The 19,976-nt window shown below is 37.7% G+C and overlaps 2 protein-coding genes across 8 annotated transcripts in view; one reads left to right on the top strand and one right to left on the bottom strand.

Moving 5' to 3' along the window:
* The window catches only part of PDCD10 (programmed cell death 10), a 42,712-nt gene extending 28,989 nt beyond the window's left edge, over window positions 1–13,723 (bottom strand). The window contains exon 1 of one of the 5 annotated variants that reach the window (XM_021702574.1): window positions 13,607–13,723. The gene's annotated coding sequence lies outside the window, so the exon portion shown is untranslated. Of the gene's footprint in view, window positions 1–5,035; window positions 5,054–13,062; window positions 13,079–13,606 lie in introns of those variants that run through there. The other 4 variants (XM_021702575.1, XM_044914916.1, XM_021702576.1 and 1 more) reach the window with 4 other exon arrangements.
* A 384-nt stretch (window positions 13,724–14,107) lies between these two features.
* Window positions 14,108–19,976, top strand: part of SERPINI1 (serpin family I member 1) — a 70,595-nt gene continuing 64,726 nt past the window's right edge. For 2 of the 3 annotated variants that reach the window (XM_021702619.1, XM_021702617.1), the window contains exon 1: window positions 14,108–14,635. The gene's annotated coding sequence lies outside the window, so the exon portion shown is untranslated. The remainder of the gene's footprint in view (window positions 14,636–19,976) is intronic. The other variant, XM_021702620.1, reaches the window with a different exon arrangement.

The following is a 19,976-nucleotide window of genomic DNA, read 5'->3' as shown; positions in this document are numbered from 1 at the left end:
CGCCTGCCTTCGGCTCAGGTCATGATCCCAGGGTCCTGGGATCGAGTCCCGCATCGGGCTCCCTGCTCCTTGGGAGCCTGCTTCTCTCTCTCTCTCTCTCTCATGAATAAATAAAATCTTTAAAAAAATAAAAATAAATAAAAATAAATAAAATAAAAAATAAAAAACCAGAACTATAGATGTCAATAACTTAGACAAAACGTATACTTTTAAGCAAATTTTTCTTCAAAAACACCCTCTGTGATGTGGTAATACCTATACAAATAGAATATAAGCAATCGATTCATTTATACTTTCCCCCTTATTTCCTTCAATGTTCAAAACAGCACTAATTTCTGACACAAGATGCCTAAGTATTAAATACCTTCCTGCACTTAAGACCATTATTATTTGTTTAAAGTGAGGGGAAAACAAAAATAGGTTCCTGGCCTTCCCACTGCCAAAGTCTTAGTCTTTGGAGTTTCTATCCTGCCCTGCGCAAAGAACAGGAGTCTGTTCATTTAAAGAACTCAGGGGCGCCTGGGTGGCTCAGTCGGTTAAGCATCTGCCTTCGGCTCAGGTCATGATCTCAGGGTCCTGGGATCCAGCCCCGCATTGGGCCCCCCGCTCAATGGGGAGCCTGCCTCTCCCTCTCCCTGCCACTTCGCCTGCTTGTGTGTGCACGCTCTCTCTGTCAAATAAATAAAGAAAATCTAAAAAAAAAATAATTAATTAATTAAAAAAAATAAAGAACTATACTCAGATATATCTCAAGGGTCAGAATCAGCATTTTCTGAGACAGCCTCATTTTAATCCATCTGGGCAGGAGATAATTCTAGAGCTAAAGGTATTTACTCACAAATATAAGGAGTGGACAAATGAAGTCCCTGGTACTGAAATATGCAGTTCTTGGGGAGAAAAAGAAGGCTCCTAAATGGGCGCCTGGGTGACTCAGTTGGTTAAGAGACTGCCTTCGGCTCAGGCCATGATCCTGGAGTCCCTGGATCGAGTCCCACATTGGGCTCCCTGCTCAGCAGGGAGTCTGCTTCTCCCTCTGACCCTCCCCCCCGCCATGTGCTAGCTCTCTCTCATTCTCTCTCTCTCAAATAAATAAAATCTTAAAAAAAAAAAAAAAGAAGGCTCCTAAATAAATTCTACACTTAAAACATTTATAGGCAGGTATATTTGTCTTGTTTTTATTTATAGTCAAATCCAAAACTTAGCCCTCTCACCTGGTCTTAAATTCTTATAATTCCTTTAGTTTCCCTCCTTGAAGAGGGTAGGGAAAGATTGATTGATTGATTTGATTTTGATTGGACCCACAACCTATTCATGAACACTTAGCTAAAAGAAGTTTATTCATTCTGGCAGTAAGCAGAATCCATGTTTATGCCACCAAATCTGTATTTCTTTTTCCCAGTAGAGACATTAGTCAGTATAGAAGGTACATAGTAGACAATAAATGTTTGTTGAATGAAATTAATGAGATAAGAGATGGGCAATTTGTAAGTTGAATCAGTCTTGCTAACACTTTTCAAATATCAAGCCTAGCAAAACAAAACAAACATAGAAATCTAATTAATTCTATTAACAAAGTCTAATTTACCAGTCACATTTAGCAGATTTTACTACTTCTTGCTCTCCCAAGCTCTTCCTAGTATGGTAAGCTAAGAGAATATTAGCATCAGATGATTGCAACTAAAATCAGAATTCCAAGAGAAATTTACATGAAAACTAAAGAAAAATAAAACAATCAGAGATTATAAATTATTTTATTAGGGCTGCTAGGATATCTTTTAGATCATGGAATAAAACTGGCATATAATTTAATAGTTCACAAAATTCTCAAAATGCAAGAATTTCCAACATAGGTTAGCCCTGCTTTATACATAAGCAAGATCCAAAAAGTTATCCAGCTTTCAGCCCATAGCAAAACTTTCTCTTATGGGAAAGGATGCAGGACTGGTGTAGTTTCCAAATGTTGGACGACCTAAGCCATCACAATCACTTCAGTCCTCATTAAAAACATTCCCAAGATGACTCAATCAGCATCTCCAAGATAGGGTCCAGGAAGCTGTATTTTTAGCAGACAACCCCAGTGATTCTCATGAACAGGACAAGCTGGAAACCACTGGTATGGAAAGAACAGTGCCTAGAGAGTCAGAAAAACTAGCTGCCAAGGCCAGGCTCCGGGACTTGGGTAAAATTGACTAAGTACCTGAGACAGGGGTTCTTTTTGGTTCTGACTTTGTGGAAGTTTCACTTAATCACTGGCCTTGTTTTCCCAACAGAAACAAAGAGGGAATAAAATTATATCATTTTAAAGGCTCTGGTATTCTAAATTTCAGTGATAATAAATGTTATTACTGTGATCTACCACAGGTTCAAAAGTAATCTCATGGGAAACTAAAAAAATTTTTTATCAGATCACAAAAACTATTTACGTTTTCTAGTAGAGAGGGCCTGTCCAGTAGTTGGTTGATTCAAGGTCTCAAATACCTGACAACTCTTTGCATTCTCTCAAGCACCTGGGAGCTTGAATCATACCCATCAGGCTCCTAGAAAACTAAATTTATTCTAAGGCTGTGTAGCTCAGTCTGGCCAGTTAGCATAGCCGAAAAGTGAGCCTTTGATAATCACAACCTACTTTTTAGGGCCTTCTCCCCTCAAAATGTTGTAGCCACTTTTAAACAAGAGCCAAAATATTTAGAGGAGAAAGCTAGGAAAAAGGGAGGCAGAGGAATAGGGTTAAGTGGATCCTACTTAAACCAAAATAAGCTTAAAACCTTCAAGATATACCTACATCTCTCTCCTTCCTCTGCAAATTATATTTCCTATAATTCAAGGTCTTCCATATGTAGTTTTCTTTTTTAATAAGGTTATGTGGAATTCAACCTTCCTGAGCACGCCCTACAATCAGTTCAGTTTTTACTGAATTTTGCATTTAGGGACATCTAGAAACAATCCCTTGTTAATGGTTAAGTGTAACATATGACATTTTGCCACCATATTTGTTTACATATATCAAAATTTTTTCTAGACATCTTCAAGGTATCAATGGAGAATCTGTGCACAGCTATGAAAAAAAGGCCTAAGTATTAAGGTCTGAAAACAAGGGCTCAAATTCTGCATACTGTCATTATAAACCATCTTATCTCTGAGCAAAGCACTTCACCTCTCCATGTTTTAGTTTCTTTTTTAAAATGGACAAAAGCCAAGCTGTATACCTGAAAAGAGATGTAGTTAGAATAAAAGATGAGGTGATTTCTAAATCAAACCATAAAACTTCTATATTAAATACCTATAATTTACTAAGCACTGTGCTTTTGTACTTTTAAATAACTATTCAAAGAAAGTACACATTCCACTATGAATTATCACTTCATTGGAAGGTCTAACCTCTCGATCAAATTTTTAAAGGCACCCTCTCTGTTATAACACAATTTCCAGGTATCTGATACCACTAACAGTTGAAGGACTCCAGCTATGCTTTGTTAAAAATAGTAATATCAAAAAAAATATATCTTTTTTGATAAAAAAGATAAAGTCTTCAATATCTCTGTTAACATGATTGACCAAACAAGCATTTGCTAAGCTATTAAGAAGTAACAGAGGCTCTAACTAAAACATCATCTGAAAGCTAAGATGTCTTTGAAAACAGGTAACACTGGCAAATTAGAACACAATGACCCATAAAGGAAAAAATGCAAAATATAAAAGTGCTCTAAATTTAACTCCATTCCTTTATCATTCTTTGTTAATTTCCATATGTCTGTCACAGATAGGTGTTCCCTTACTAATAAGCAGACGTGGTACTACACATACACTTACAAATCAGTCACTTAAAACTTACGATTTATTTTTTCTGTGGAGAAATAAGATTCTAAGAAACACTTCAAAATCCACAATGTTACCTACAGGAAAATAGGAATATGACTGCTTCCATTATACTTAGCTAACATTAGTAACACTGTCATTAGAGAAGTGAGTAATAAGCATAGTGATTCTAGAATCAGACTTGCCTACATTCAATGCTGGATCTACCACTTAATATCTGGTGTGACCTGGGGCAAGTTATCTAACTTTTCTGTGCTACAGTCTTCTCATCTATGAAATGGGAATAATAGTCTCTCTCTCTCTTAAGGCTGATGTGATGATTCAACAAGTTATTACAGATAAAGTGTTCAGAACAGTGCAAGGCACACAGTAACTATTCAATATTAGCTATTATAACTACATTTTAATCAGATCTCCTTCTAGAAATCAGGTCTCCTGCACAATCATCTAGCCAGGCAAATCAAGGATGCTTGGAAGCCAGACAAATAAAGAAAGGTAAGTGATTTTAAGCCTCTTTAAAACAGCAGAACTGTTGTTTTTCAAATAAAATCTTTTATCAAGAGAGATAAAATACACTAAACTGTTCATTCGTGCAATAAATGGATGAAGTAACTAGTTTCCAGCCCCTAGCCCCTCCTTCTCATAGGAGCTCTTCAGCAACTCTCTCTCCACAGTTGGAAAACTATTGCTCTAGGACAATCAGGACACAAGCTTTATAAACAAAGCATTATGAAGAACAAAGGGGAACGAATGGTCCCAAAAGTAAGGTCGAGTGCTGGCAAAAGCCCTTCTGGGCCCAGATTTTTCCATAACTCAGTTAAGAAACTTAAATGTTAAGACCCTAAAATTTTAAAGCGAAAACAGCCATTATATATTATTTCATCCAATCTCCAAATTTTACAACTTAGAAATGTCCACAGAAATTCACATTAAGAAAGCAAACAGAATGGTGAGAGACATTTTAAACAAATACGCTACCGAGCTACTATAGCCTATTGTATAGGACAAGTTAGTCTGCCAAATGAACTACTTCTAGACTAACCTGCCCTGATCTTTAAGTCATCCATGGGTCAATCTGCTTACAGCCAACCCCCAAATTCCACGTACAGTGTTTGAAGACTGAAACCAGCAGGAATGGGGCTCTGATTTAAGGTGTTACTAAGCAGCACAAATTTGTGGATCCTCAATTTGGTGCTGCTGAGACCTCTGACTCACTCACCTTAAAAGTTAACTGCATCATGTCAGTGTATGCACTTGCATATTTTGGAGAGCATAGTTTCTTGTGGGGATGGGGGAGTATTGTTTCTTAATACAGAAATCTATAAAACAGACAAGAATTAAATTTTTCTACACACAGATGGGACAGTATAGAGCACTAGGTATGCTCTCAAATTTGAAACAAGAACCTGAGTTTCAATTTTTGCTCAGCTGGGTGTTATCATTTAAGTTATTCATTTCTCTTTCTATACTGAGAAATTAACGAAAATATTGAAGTACTCAACTTACATGGTTATTAAGAGTTCTAAACACATATGAAGCAGTTAATAAAGTGGCTGACACAATAAGCATTTAATTCATATTGTTACATTTTATTTATTTATTTTTAAAGATTTTATTTATTTATTTGACAGACAGAGCGCACACGCACGCAAGCAGGGGGAGCAGGAGAGGGAGAAGCAGGCTCCCAGATGAGCAGGGAGCCCAATGCAGGGCGGATCCCAGGACCCTGAAATCATGACCTGAGCTGAAAGCAGACACTTAACTGACTGAGCCACCCAGACAACCCCAGTTACTGACATTTTTAGACAGAGTTCTATGAACCTGACATAGCAAAAGGATTGGAACTAGGGTGAGGCAAACCAGACCACTCAGAGCACAAAACTTAGCTCTGACTTGCATGACACAGTAATTGCCTCCTTAAATTTTGTACCCTAGGCCCCTCATTTACCTCACACTAGTCCACACCTGCATAGCACACACAATGACAACCTCTTATTGGTTATCACAATGTCATAAAGGTCACTTCACATAGCATATTTATAAAAATTTTTTCTCCCCCATTTGGCCAAAGTGAAGGCATAAAATACTTGGACTACCAGAAAAAAAAAAAAGTTACATATCATCCAAAGCAAGCTACACAGTTTTAGAATACTTAAGAGAATTTGGTCAATAAGTGAATTTTAAAATTGCCTGTCAAGCTTATGTTAAAATTACTTTTTATTCTCTTCATGTAAATAAATCAACTTTAACAGAGAAAACTGACCCAGAAGCAGACTGGGTAGCAGACTGAAATAAAGATGCAACCAAAGACCTCAAGATGATTCAAGGTAATTCATAAAAGGGCATAGGACAATAAATAGCTGACAACAAAATCAAAGGGCTTGTTACCTCCGAATTACCTGATAGGAAATAGGAACAATAAAAGTAGCAACAACCGGCTTCTAAGATACTTCTGCACAAGTAATTCAGGAGAAAACAGTACATCTTTTTAGTTGTGACAATCCTCAATTTTCCTATTCCAATGCCTAAATTTTTGTTAAATCCTAGTCTGAACAAAATTTAAATGAAAACATTTGTTGTAGGGCAGGAAACAAATTCAACCTTTGAATATGTTCATCTTTTCTAAGTTCTTAATCTAGTGGCTCATCAAATGTCTGAGGTACATCTTTCTATTTTCCTTTTTATTTTGTGATCTCCCGTTTTAATTTTTCCAATATAATGCTAAAGCTTTCCTTTAAAATCCCTTAGAAATTCAACTAAACTTAAACCTTCATACTGTTCCTATGTTCCCTATGCTTGAAGGTACAATTTAAGGAGACTGGACCACATGGGCTAGGCCTCCCTGCCTTGTATCACTTATAATACCTACCATTTATCTTAATGACTCTTAATTGCCTAAGGTCCTCTACCAAATGCAATGTGTATTTTCTTTACCTTACAAAATTTCTTTGCACCAACACGGCCACAAGGCACTCAAATGTTGATAAAATTGTTAGCTCTAGATAACAAATTCACTGGGTCATTTGTTTAAAACTAGGTGCTAATAAGGACAAGGTTTTATCTTGATGATAGCATTTAACTTCACTTTTAGCTCCTGATCTCAAATACAAATGCTATTAGTCACATTCACACACAAAAAATGAGGATATCTGCTTGTATATACAGTTCCTCTTGTAGCCTTTCTTTCAAAACTGTAATTTTTTAAGGAGGCAAACCAAAATTAAGATAGGACCCCAGAAATCTAGAGTTTTGACAACACTGCCAGAATGCAAATTTTATTATGGATAAAGACATCCAGAAAGCATATGTATTTCTGAATAAGAGATCACAGCAAAATTCGAAGTTCTTTGGAATTTAACTAAACCTTGCAACATTGTCAACTGGTATAGGGAGCAGTTGCAGCCTAGAGGCCAGTTCTGACTCCTCTACCATTCCCAACTGGCTTTTGTGGTAGTAACCTTACATAAGTCTAAGATGGCAGCAGGGGTGTAACATCTTAGGGTTTTGTCATTCCTTAACTCCAATCTCCACTAGAGTTCCAGTTCATCCTGAAGACAGGATGGTTGAATGAGGCAGGAAGGCGTGTTTCAGTACCAGAGACCAGATGGTAAGTTAGAGAAACTATAATTTTTTTCCCTTTCTATTAGCTCTGACCCAAAATTATCAAATGAATTGGTGCATGCAAAAGTACATTAATATGTAAGGAAGGGGGTAAAAGAGGTCCAAAGATAAAAAAAAAAAAAAAAAAAAACTACGAAAAAACTGCCCGTGTAACAGTCTTCCCATCCCCTTCCCCTTCTACCCACTAAATGATAAACGCATTAAAGAGAAGTTTTATTCCTTTTTCTATTTCCTAGTAGCTAGTGCAGTACTCTGCATAGTCAGTCTAAGTTAGCAAGTGTTAGGTGGAGATGTGGTGATGAAAAGTCAAAAAGAGTCCATGCCCTTGAGGGTGGTGCGGTCTTGCAGGGAAGAGGAACAATAAAGAAATACAACACGTCAAGCTGCCACTTTGCATAACTCCTCAAGCACACCTGCCTCATGTTACACATATACTTACCGTACACAAGTTCAACACGCATGCCTAACATTTTTTGAAGAAAACAAAAAAGAGAACTATTGAAATCCGAAGGTGATCATAAATCCATTCCACGCACATAAGTCCCAGAATGAAAGACAGGACAGACATGGATCTGCTATTCCCCCTGCCAGACTTAGGGACACACAGTACCTCTCACTATGAGCACCTCACCACACTATGATTCCTGTGTTATACATATTTCTTTTCCAACATGACTCTGAATAACAAGTCAAATGCTTCACCTACTACTCAAAGGAAAAGTAATTCTATCCCAGTGCTAAAGAAAAACTGACTGGGTGAAAGTTATGTTAGTCTCCAATGTCCTAACTCCCTACAAGATTTTTTCGAGGAAGTTTGAATGTAAGAAATTTTTGCCTGCAATACCGACCTTAGCATCTAATATAAAAATTCTCTCTAATTGCAACTCTAAATCTAACTGCCCTCCAATAGAGCTCAATCACTACATCATTTTTATGGCGATGACTTAAAATATGGTCTCTTGAGTGAGGCAGCCTGGATTCAAATCCTAATTCCAAGCAATTACTGGTTGTATAACCTTGGGCAAGTTGCTTAAACTCTCTGTACTTTAATTTCTCCCATTTAAGTTGGGGATAATAGTGCCTCTACCTCATAGGACTGTTGCAAGGATTATAAGACATCATGTGACATGCTTAGTGTGATGCCTGGCACTGAGTTACTGCTCAATAAATGCAACTATCAGATTATATCCCAGCTCATCCTAATTATTTAGGGTAATTTCACACATAATATATACTCAATAAATATTTGACAAATGAATAAGCCAAAATATTATTAAGCAATCTATACTTACTTCTGGTAAACTTATTTCCAAGGGATTGGCCTGAGTAAACAGTAGTGACTACCATTTAATATACTGCACTGCTGTTACCCAATAATTCATAAGCTTGCTGATAAAATCCTCTTTTTTCTTTCTTTTAAATAGCAACAATTAATTGATTCTAAGCAACCATAGAAAAGTAAGATTAAGACTGAATAGATTCAACTCACTTTTTGGGTAGTTAAAAAAAAAAAAAAGGTTATTCAAACCAAAAATATAAGGATGATTTTGAAAATAAGACTGTAATACTACACTACATCAAAGATGCAATTAATTTCGTAGCTAAAATTTAAAAACTGAATTTTTCATTTTCCTACAAAAATGGACCACCAAACTACATTGCTTATCTTTCTGCAAATAAATTATTTCTAAATGCTGCAATAAAGGTGTTTTCATTAGTTACACTGTGTGTGTGCCCCCCAAAATCAATATTTAAGACTGCAACTTTCTATAACATTTCAAATGCAGTAATATATACAAAAAAAAAAAAAAAACCTCACACTACTTAACTTCTAATTTTATTTACCATGAAATTAGCTTAAAACTCTTAGTAACATTACCTATTATAATGACCCTAATGATCCAAAAACATGTAAGAAGCAGTACTTCAGATTTATTCTCCATATACTAGTTATACTAGTAAATATGAATTTCTTCGGTAAAAAAGATCATAAAAAAATAAAAAATAACATAAAAACTGACTTTTTTAAAAAAAGGAAAGTTTAGGACTTATCAAAGACTTAACAATTATTAATAAAAACCGGGAGCATTATCAAATTTTAAAACCAAATGCCAGCAATCATTTTTTGACTATCTCTTGTGAGAGAGGGAATTGGTGAATTCATGAAAGCATATAAGGTTACAGCAACTCAGAGCTGTTCAATTTATTCTATGCGATTATTACAGTACTGCAAAGGATTACTGAATTTGTTTTCACAACCAAAATCTAACACAAATTTATCCCTGAAATTTGGTTTGCGTGTTTTTAAAATAATGATCATTTTAGTCTCATAAGTATCTAAGTTTAAAGCAAATAAGGTATTACCTTAAGACCCAGTGAAATATGAAAATTTTCAAGAAGCCCAAAATATAAGCTCCTTTGAAACAACCATGACTCTATTTTACAAAGTCACCTCGTCTAAAGCAGATGATATTAAAAGTAAAATTCAAAAGAAGATACCATGGTTTAAAAACAAAATGAAACAACAAAGAAAAAAGAAAAAAAGCATGAATTCTGTTCAGGACAAAATGAGATCACATTAGGAAGTATAGAATCCATTAAAAGTTTGTTTCCTCCACATCTGTATTTTGTTATAACGAATGTTGCTCGCAAAAAGGAGGACAGTGATAAGGTCTCCAAAATGCTGTGTTACACACAAAGTTGGCTGGAACAGAAAATGACTCCTTTTTCATTTCCCTATAGAAAACGATCTATCCTGATCTTAAGAGACCTCCAAAAAGAACAAACATCTTTCTACAATTTATATCATAAAACTTCTGTCATGAGTCCTTTCATCTAAGGGAGGAAAGCAAGTCTGTTTTACTTACTTCTGTATCTCCGTCCCTAGCAATGCTGGAGGCACTGTGCATGAATGCACTCATTCATTCAATCATTTACTCACTCATTCAGCAAGTATTTACTGAAAATTTCCTTTGTGCCAGATACTGTCTAAGTAATGAGGTAAGGCACATGACAAATGAGAGGGTCCTACCTAGGTAGCTTAGTCTAGTGAGAGAGACAGACGTTTATCAAATAAGTAAAGAAATAATTAAGTTCCTATTGTGATGATGCTACAAAGACGTACAAAGCTGGTGAAGATACACTGGGAACTTACTATACAGTAAGTTCTAGTTTTAGGAAGGAAGGGTCAAAGAAGGTCAGGAAAGGTTCCCCTGAGGAATGACATTTAAACTGAGATCTGCAAATAACTAGGAGTTCATCAGATTTAGGAAGGAGACAGGGAGCAGTCCCGCAGGGAGATGGAACATGATGTACAAAGGTTCCCAAGTCAGGAAGAAACTTATGTATGTAGTAAGTGAAAGGTGTAGTAAATAAGAAAGGTTGGTAATAAGTGTGGAGAGCTGGAAAGGAGACAAAGAATAAACTGTCAGCATTAAAAAGTGTATGAGGGTAAAAGAATTTGAATACTTAAGTCATTTAAGTCCTTTTCTCATGTAAAATAAATAATTTTGGGAACTGAGTCTTTATTCTCTAATAGTAAGATCTACAGTCAGAAGACCTGGCTTATGCCTTAATCCCACCAGTCACTAGTTTCATGACTTTACACTTGGCCAATTTGAACTTCTTCATTCTCTGTGTAAACAGGTACTCAATTATTTTACCTACTGCGAATGCAATGGTAATACAGAATCCTGTTCTCATGACCTTCTACCCTCAAAGATAGATGCATGTGGGAGACATCCTAAGTCCTGTAAGAGATGATGTCCAAAAGCTGACGCAAGGCTCCTGCAGAACCAAAAATGAGAACAAATGTGGATACTGGTGAACTGCTAACTATTTTAAAAATACAAGTATTCACATAACTCTGGGAACCCTAAATTCTTCAATGTGCAGAGATCCAAAGTGACCACAGTGTGACTTAAAGATTGTAAATACAGTAACAACCTTACTCCATCATTTTACAATATAGATGAAATACCAAAACTATAATGGGCCTCAGAGATGAAGAGTAATGATAGAACTGAACCCAGGACAAAAACTAACACACACTGAACAAGTGCATTAAATTAATTTTACTTATTTCCAAATCTTCCTGACTTTTAATTCAAAAGCTCATTCCACAACCTCAAAGCTGCATGCCAAAAGTTAGAGAACTCATCTCACACTTCCCCCAACAAAAAGGAAATGCCTACACTGCCATCTAGAAAACACATTAACATTCTTGCTTTACTATCACTAACTCATGTTCAGTTTACGCTCTATGTAAACTACCATTTCCTCCTATAATACAGCATGGAGCCAGTTATCCCAACGTAATTTTGTTTAATTGGTCTTCCTTCCTTGTGTACTGCATTACTCATGGTGCTATGTTACTCCTATACTTCTTACTTCATTCTATAATATCATACCTCTATTTTAAATGTTATATTAATCTCCAGACCATCTTAACTTCAATCACAGGGGAGCAATATACAATATATGATCCTAGAAAGCGTTTTTGCATTCAAAAGTTAAACACTGTTAATATTTGCAGAGTATATTCAAAAAGCAGCATATGGTCAACTTATACAACAGTAAACAAGGATTAACTACTAGCTATCAGCAGATACTGAATTACTGTATATAAACTTATCACAAAAGAAATCCTGATGTCAAAAACACACCTAAAATTCTATTAAAGATCCAGTAATATTCATGAGCTATAAATGGTCACACTAACAATTATAAAGGATAAGACCGTTAAGTTACAAGAATACTGCTTTCTGCTCAATATAAAATATAAATGTCCAACTTTCCCATTCTTTAGTAAAAATAGGATGAATTAAAAGTCATTTATAATGCTAAGAAAAATAAGAAAAATAAAGTAGGTGCTTGATGATTTTACACATACATACACACACACACTGGAGTCAAGAAAATAAGGGGAAAAGTAAACAGAAATCAACAAAATGTGATGTTACGTCCAAGACATGCAAAGTAACTTCTTTTCTAGTAATGAGCACACCAAACTCTCTTGATACTATTATTACTTGAAAAACGTGTAAAATAAGTTCTGTGACAGAATTCCTATATTACTGTTGTCAGTTTTACAAAATCATAGGAAAAACCGTCAGTCCTAAGGTAGGGAGGAAAAGGAACACCTTTTAAATGTAAGGATGGGGTATATTTTTTTACATTCTTCTATCTCATTATCTACCGTTTGAAATGGTGGTACAGTCCGTCACTTAGTATACCCGTAATAAGTAGGCTGAAACTCACTTATTGTTCCAAAAAGTTAGAGTGTGTCCTTGTTTTATTCAGGAATTTCTCCAACTCAAAAAACTCTTTAAAGGGCTTCTGAGAAATACATAAAATGGATTACTTTGCAATTTCCCCCACTCACTTCAAAAAACCACCAACCTCCCTATTCTTTCTTTCTGGTGCGTCAGCCCTCATTCAGAAACTGGATTACAATTGGATTAGATTCAAATCAGTCCCTACGTGTGTGACCTTGGGCACGTCACTTATCCCCTCAGTTTCTCACAGGCATCCGAAAACAGTGTCTTTAAAAACAGAACGGGTGTAAAGATACCTTTGGAATTACACTTAAGAAGGTTAAGGTTTTCTGCTTAGAGGCAAAATTACCTCCTTAGAAGGGCCACATCATGAAACTGGAACTGAATCCGCAGATCTCTGTCAACACTGACTCTTCCTTTACAGTTCTCCTCTTCTTTCAAAGGGCATAACCTGAGTCACCCCAAGAGCAGACTCCCAAGCGCCCCTTCCCTCCTCCACTCCTTCCCTATCCTACTTCTGAAGCAGGGGAAAACAGCAGCCACATCTCCCCGCCCCAAGCCACACCTTCGGAGGACCCCACCCCAGACACATCCGCCCTCTCCCTTCTCCAGGGGCACCAGAGGCCAACCTCGCCCTTCCCCTCCCGCCCCCACCTAGAGGAGACTTCCTGGAGGCATTCAGGCCCGAGCAGGGCAGGCAGCACTTACAAACCCGCTTTACGCCACTCGCGTAGGGTAACCTCGCTTACGCCCATAGGGCCCCGTTCCCAACCTCGTCCGCTCCGCCTGCCAGAACCAAGCCCAAGTGCCTCAGCCACGGCCCCTGTGTGACCCCACACCTCTTTTGCTCCGCTCGGGGCTACAGAGACTGGGATAGAAGACCCACACCTTACCGGCAACTGAGACACTGACTTCACTTCCCACCTTTGGAGCCCTCTTCAACTCCCGGATCAATTCACTCCGGCGACGCCGGAAGGACCCGAGAGGAACCAGGCGTTGTCCGGAATCCTGCCCAGCCGGAGTCGCGCAGGGGCCTATGGGGACTCGTAGTCCCACTCTCAGCCGTCGTCCGCAATCTCTGCACAGGCAAGACTACAATTCCCGGCAGGCTGTGCGGTAGAGCCTAAGGCGATGGGTGCGGACACTTCCAGCCAATAGTAAGAGAGTTCCCTGCCTTTGCGGGAGGAGGTGAGACCGAGAGAGAGGGTGTTCGAAAGGAGGAGGAAGGGAGGGGTCAGCTCTCACCTGCACCAATCAGGGTGCTGGGTCGGCCCTGCAGGCGACTCACCCATTGTGGGGGCGGGCTAGCAGAGCAGAGGAAGGAAGGGGGTTGGGGGGAGAGCTTGAGGCGGGTAACGTGGGGCGGCAGAGCTGTGGACGCTGCACCAGGGGGAGGAAGCATGGGGGGGATCGCCGGCGTAGAGAGAGGGAGCGGTGTGGGGATGCGTCCCGGCCGGAGGAGCAGCTTCCCTGAAAGCGGACAAGCCCCAGGCACACCAGGCGGCCAGACCTGAGGGTCGTCGGGAAGGGATAGTGTGAGCTTGGGTTTCTGGAGGGGGCGCCCGGGCGGGGCAGGAGGCAGCTCCAGGTATGAGGCCACTGACTGAGGAGAGAGGGGTCCCCAGGGGAAGGGAAGCGGCAGAACAGCTGCAGAAGTGCAGGGAGCGGGAAGGTACTAGGGCAGGAGCTTCCCGCCGCCACCAGCCGGGGCAGCAGCAGGAACAGCAGGGGGAGGAGCAACAGCTGCCGAATTCGCCAACTAGAGGAAGGGGAGGCGGAGCTTGGGTCCCTGTAAGCAGCCGGAGGCGCAGTCTGGACTCTAGTTTCCCGGGAGAGGCGAGAGGCAGGAGCACGAGCCGAGCGGAGCGCAGTCCTCCGACATCAGCTCCAGCATCCCGCCAGGGGTTGCAGGTGTGTGGGAGGTAAGCGTGGGTGCCTCTTCTGGGCGTCCTCACACTGCCTGGGAGAAAGCGTCTTCTAATAGGAATTCTGTCAAGGCACAGCTAGAGTCTCTGACTCGGGTTAGGGAACTGGTGCGAACCCTTTTAGATGAAAGATGTACATTTTGGACTTTGTAGGGGGAGAAAAAGCAAAAGGTGGCTTGATTCTGGGTATAAAGGGCGTGGTTAGTGTTTTTGGTGTGAGTTATACCATTAAAACTGTTCTGGGAGATTTTAAGATTGAGGGTAACCCTGGTAATTGAGGATAAGGTGGATGATATCTGGATAGGTGCGTAGCTGGTTAAAAAAAAATTGTCATTGATACAGAATTACTTCAGAACTCTTTCACTAGGAAAATAACTTTGCATTCTTCACTGTCTACCCTGTACGTTGTTTTATCAGATTGTCCTGCTACCGACCTGTTTTCCAGGGTGGTTTACTGCAGGTTCCTAAAATTGAAAGAGATTTGTATTAAGGAAGCAAATGCAGGCAGGAATAATCAAGATGACTAGACCTGTCAGAAGTATAACTTTGCCAGCAATAATGTAAAAACGTTTTAATGGATGGATACTTAGCTTTCCTTCCAGTGGCTCTAGAATATTGGAACAAAGACCAGGACTCAGCCTACAGTGGGAACATACGGTGTACTTCATTGCTGCTCCTTAATTTCTCATTTGGGTCTGGTAATATTTGTACAATTTAAAAAACTAAAGTACAAGAAAAACTGTGAGGATCTTTTCTGTTTAGGGAGTGTGTACCAAATGATTACCCTTAGTATGTGTTGTGATGGGTTTAGGCTTAAAACACATGTAATAATATCATAAAATCATAGTTTATTCTTGGTATTAAACCTTGTGCAATTTCTTTGAATGTTATTAAATACCTGTGGATGAAAATATGTTTTAATACTAGGTAAATGTGAAAGTCACACCTCCCTTTGTGTAACTATCACAAAATTGCAGTCTTTCTTTTTAGAAAAGTATGTAAATAGCTATTTTCCTAGTCATTTTATTTTTGTTACAGAGGTCTTTCAGTTTGCATGGCTTTTAATCACAGTAGCATATTGCAGCACATTTTGCTCTGAAATGCTTTCTTGTGACAATTGTGTATTCCAGGGTTTGCAAATAATCTGTATTTTTTTTAAAACTAGGATCAATACAATGGAGTAATTACCTTCTATTTCCTTGTTTTCATGCTTTTCTCATTTACTTAGGATTTTTGGATTTTATTTTTGTAACACACACAAAATTCCTTTTTAAAAAAGAAATGGCCAGAAGGAATTCTCTTCATAGATTAAAGTTCTGTCCTACTGAGTGCTACTACTGATAAGCCTAAAAGACTTATCAGTGTATTTACTCCTCCCCTCCAGCACCCCCTGCCACATTCTTACACACCAGAGAAATATATAGATGGACAGATCTTAGAAAAACAGCTGCTTTTAGATTGTCCCCAAGCAGATCAGGTATTAGAAGCAGCAAAGAGCTTAGAATAAAGAAAAGCAACAGTAACCAGTAAACTTAGCCACGGTAAGGATCCAAGTTTATCTTTGCTATATCACGGGAGAATCTATTAATCCACGTAGCTGATGAGACCCTATGTAAATGATTTTAGGAGGAAAAAAATGGGTACTAGTATAGTGAGGCTTGGAAAAGATTGTGTTTACCCTTGTTATTTGTGAGTAAGCAGATTGTTCTGAGTCAGAGTCTTAGAATCTTTCTTAGTCTCTGCCACTGATTGATTTTGTGAAATTGAACACTTGCTGTCACTAATTTATTTATCCCATGTAATAATAATAATTAATAATAATATTGGCAATGAAGTTCTTTCAGAGAGCCTTTATAAAGAGTTTGGTTGGGAATCAGTTAATAATCAAGTAAATGGGATAGAAAAAATATCAAAACAGTTGAAATTCGGATGTACTTTGAATCCCAACTATTTTTAGGTCTTCTGCTGTGAGGTATCATAAGGATAGAATCTCATTAGGAGTGGATGAGTTTGTGGTATTAAAGCACTGGATGTTTTGCCTGCTTCCAAGATTTGGATCCTCTTTAATTTATCAATGAAAGAGATTGGGTTCCTATATCATTCGGCAGTAAAAGCATGTTTTTATAAAGGAGAAAATCATTAGCAATATATAGTACTTTGTTACCTTGAACTTGTCTCAAGAGATTTTAAATTGGTGTTCATATTAAATCTCAGATAATCTGAAGACTTCTTGACTGTATGTTATGGTGTTGAGGTGATTCTTTATGTGACAGTTTATAATTTTATGTAAAGCACTACTTAGGCTAAAAGCATCTTATTTATTCTGCCCTTGATTTTTACTATTTGTGTTTGGCTATTAGTGAGCATATGATATGATGAGAAAGAAAACCAACGGAGTGCAGAATGTCTCTCTGGAATGGACAGTACTCTGGGGATCACTGTTCTTTAGCCAAAAGACTTGGTTAATTTCAAATTACACTATATTTTGAACTTTTTTATACAAAATTATGACTCTAAGCTTATTGAGTGAAAATAATTGAGTAGCGTGGATTTCTCATTCTAACAGGAGGATTCACTGATGCATGCAGCATAAAAGAGTGAGACTTAAAGGTTCAAGATCAAATATTTTTGGTGTGTTGGGAGGGTGATTTATAGAGGGGAATAGATATGAAAAGTACTATTTGATAAACAGTTTGAGAAACTGTTTTAGCAAGAGAGAAAAGAGATTTGATCTGTTTTGTTAAATGTCTGTAAGTGGTTCCATGGCCTTTTTTCCCCAATCATTTCTAGAAGCCTAATACCCATAGTGGGAGACAGTACTTTCCTATATTGTCATTTTAAACTGGAGTCTGACTGACATTAATTCATTAGATTTTGAGTAATCATGGGTTATTAAAGCAAAGCAAAAAAGATCCTCTGTGTATACATTCACTTCTAATTGAATTAATTATTTGGACATAATATTAAAAAGAAGTAAAAACCTAAAAGGTGTTTCCCCCCTTCATAACAGAGATCCTTGAACCAGACACTAAAAATGAGCAAGAACACCCCCGTCCCCCTTTTTACATCAAACTTCTAAGGTTAAAGAGTGCTTTGGGGGATCGGGATTAATTATTATACAAAGGTAAGGATTTGTTTTTGTTTTGTTTTCAATCTTCTAATGTTTTCAAAATTTAGTCCTTAAAGTTCGGTAAGTATTTTTTAAGTAACTAGATTATTAGCCCCTGGAGACTACATACTTCTTTCCTATCTCCTGCTTGTTCTGAGCATCCTGTGTCACACTCAGCATAAAGAAGTGGCCCTATAGCCACTTACTGAATTAGAACTACTAAGACTTTTGTAATGTACACATTGAGACATTTTGCATTTTGATAGACAAGCGTTAAGTTGACCTCAGAATAATTACTATACATTAGGCTTTCTGAGAATATCTGTGCTGGTTGGCCTTTGCAAAAGTGTCCATTGGGCCCAATTTCATTTAGATTGTGTGGGCCGTGAAGACTGATCTACAGTTTTGTGTGCCAACATTTCTAAATTCATGCCAGAGATAGGGAATATGGATGAGGGGAAAGGGCTCTCCCACTGGTGGCAAACAAGGTCTGCATTTTCTAGCCAGAGAAGCCTATGGCTCAATGCCATTTTACCTAAATAAGATACCTTTGTTGAAGTTTACTCATGAAACACGTATTTCATTCCATAAAACTAAATTTGTTCTTCCATTTTTCTAATCATTTCTTTAAAAAAAAAAAAAACAAGAAGAAAAGAAATCAGACTGTGTTTAAGCACAGGTGGAGTTGGGCATTTATTGTCTTTGGCATTCAACCTTCCAGAAACAAATTAATCTGATTAGTGTTAGAATGAAGAATTCAAATGTGATTTTCCTTTCATTATTATAAGACCTGGAGAATTTGAGTTAATTATAGATAGTTTTTTAGTAGTAAATTTAATAACAGCAGATATTTAACTGCCTTTTTTTTTTTTGCTTTTTAACATCTTTTCAGCATATAAATAGATACAAATTGGCTTAGAATTGATGATTGATTAACCTTCCTTCTTCATGTTCCTTTGGCATTACTCTTCATGCTTAGCATTGTGCCTTGTATGGAGTTAGCTGAGTTCATAACTGTCTTCCTCGCCAGATGCTTAGTAACTTCAGAACTGAGTTTCATTTGCCTTTCTATTTAAGAGCCTTATATAAAGTCTGTACTTGGTAACAATTTGTTTAAGTATTTGACAACCTATAATGAAACATCATTTTACATTGTTCACAAACAAGTACAACTAGAAAAGTGAATTTTCCTTAGACATCTGTTTTAGCACCAAATGCAGCCCTCTGCCCACAACAGTTGCTTATATAGAGCTAAATATAAATATTGGTGTCTACTGTTGACTTTGTGAATGAATAAAGCAAACATTGCTATTAATTGCAACATTGCATATGAGTGTACTTTAGATATAAATTTATTAATTGCATGCTTTTTGGAATTTGGTTTCTCTTTGCCTCTAAAATTTTGCTGACTTAAAGATGTACTTTTAAGTAACATTCCCCACACATTCATATGCACATTTTCTATGACTTGTTTTTCCTTGACACAGAAATACTTAGAGAAAAACAGATAAATGTAATATAAGGCTTTATCTTAACTAAAACTTAACTGGTCTTAGGTGTTCAATTTTTAGTGAAATGGTTACCTTGGGAGGCCTGATTCAGGCTTTTTAATCCTAAATTATACAGGTATTTGTCATCTTTGAGCAAGCATGGGGAAGGGATGAATTCTGAGATTTGGCATTAACAGTGCTCAGTGCTAGCCTTCTGTACGTCAAAACTGCTGAATGGTACCTCTAACTCCAGCCATTGCTTCAAGACCTCCTTCTGGTTCTGCCTAGGGAAGGAGCTTTCTGAGCTCCTCACAGATCCTAATTTAGTGTGGGAAGGAAAGCAGATGGAATTTATTTTGACTTAATAATCTCATTTTCCTAAGTGTACTGTTTTTCTCAGATACATCTCATACCAGGGTTCTCAATAACAGTGACTCAAGCGTCACAAAGGATACCTATTGCACAATCTAACAATTTAATGAGTACCTAACAATTTGAAGCCCATTTTCCTCCTAGCATCTTGGCTTCTTTTGAATGGGCCCAAAACAGCTCACTGGAGTATTTTTGATATGTTGCCCACATTGGATTGCTTCTGTCATTTTCTTGATGACCTAAATTTTCCTTTGAAAAACTAACTAGTTTTATTTGAGGTCTTTAAACCCTATGTCATTTGAAGGTTAATAAACTCTTTTTTTCCCACCTTTTAGTCGTGTGCTATAAATACTGTATTATGATGTAT

The sequence above is a fragment of the Neomonachus schauinslandi genome, chromosome 1, assembly GCF_002201575.2.
Source record: "Neomonachus schauinslandi chromosome 1, ASM220157v2, whole genome shotgun sequence".
Taxonomy (NCBI): domain Eukaryota; kingdom Metazoa; phylum Chordata; class Mammalia; order Carnivora; family Phocidae; genus Neomonachus; species Neomonachus schauinslandi.
This window is presented reverse-complemented; position numbering and strand designations above follow the sequence as displayed.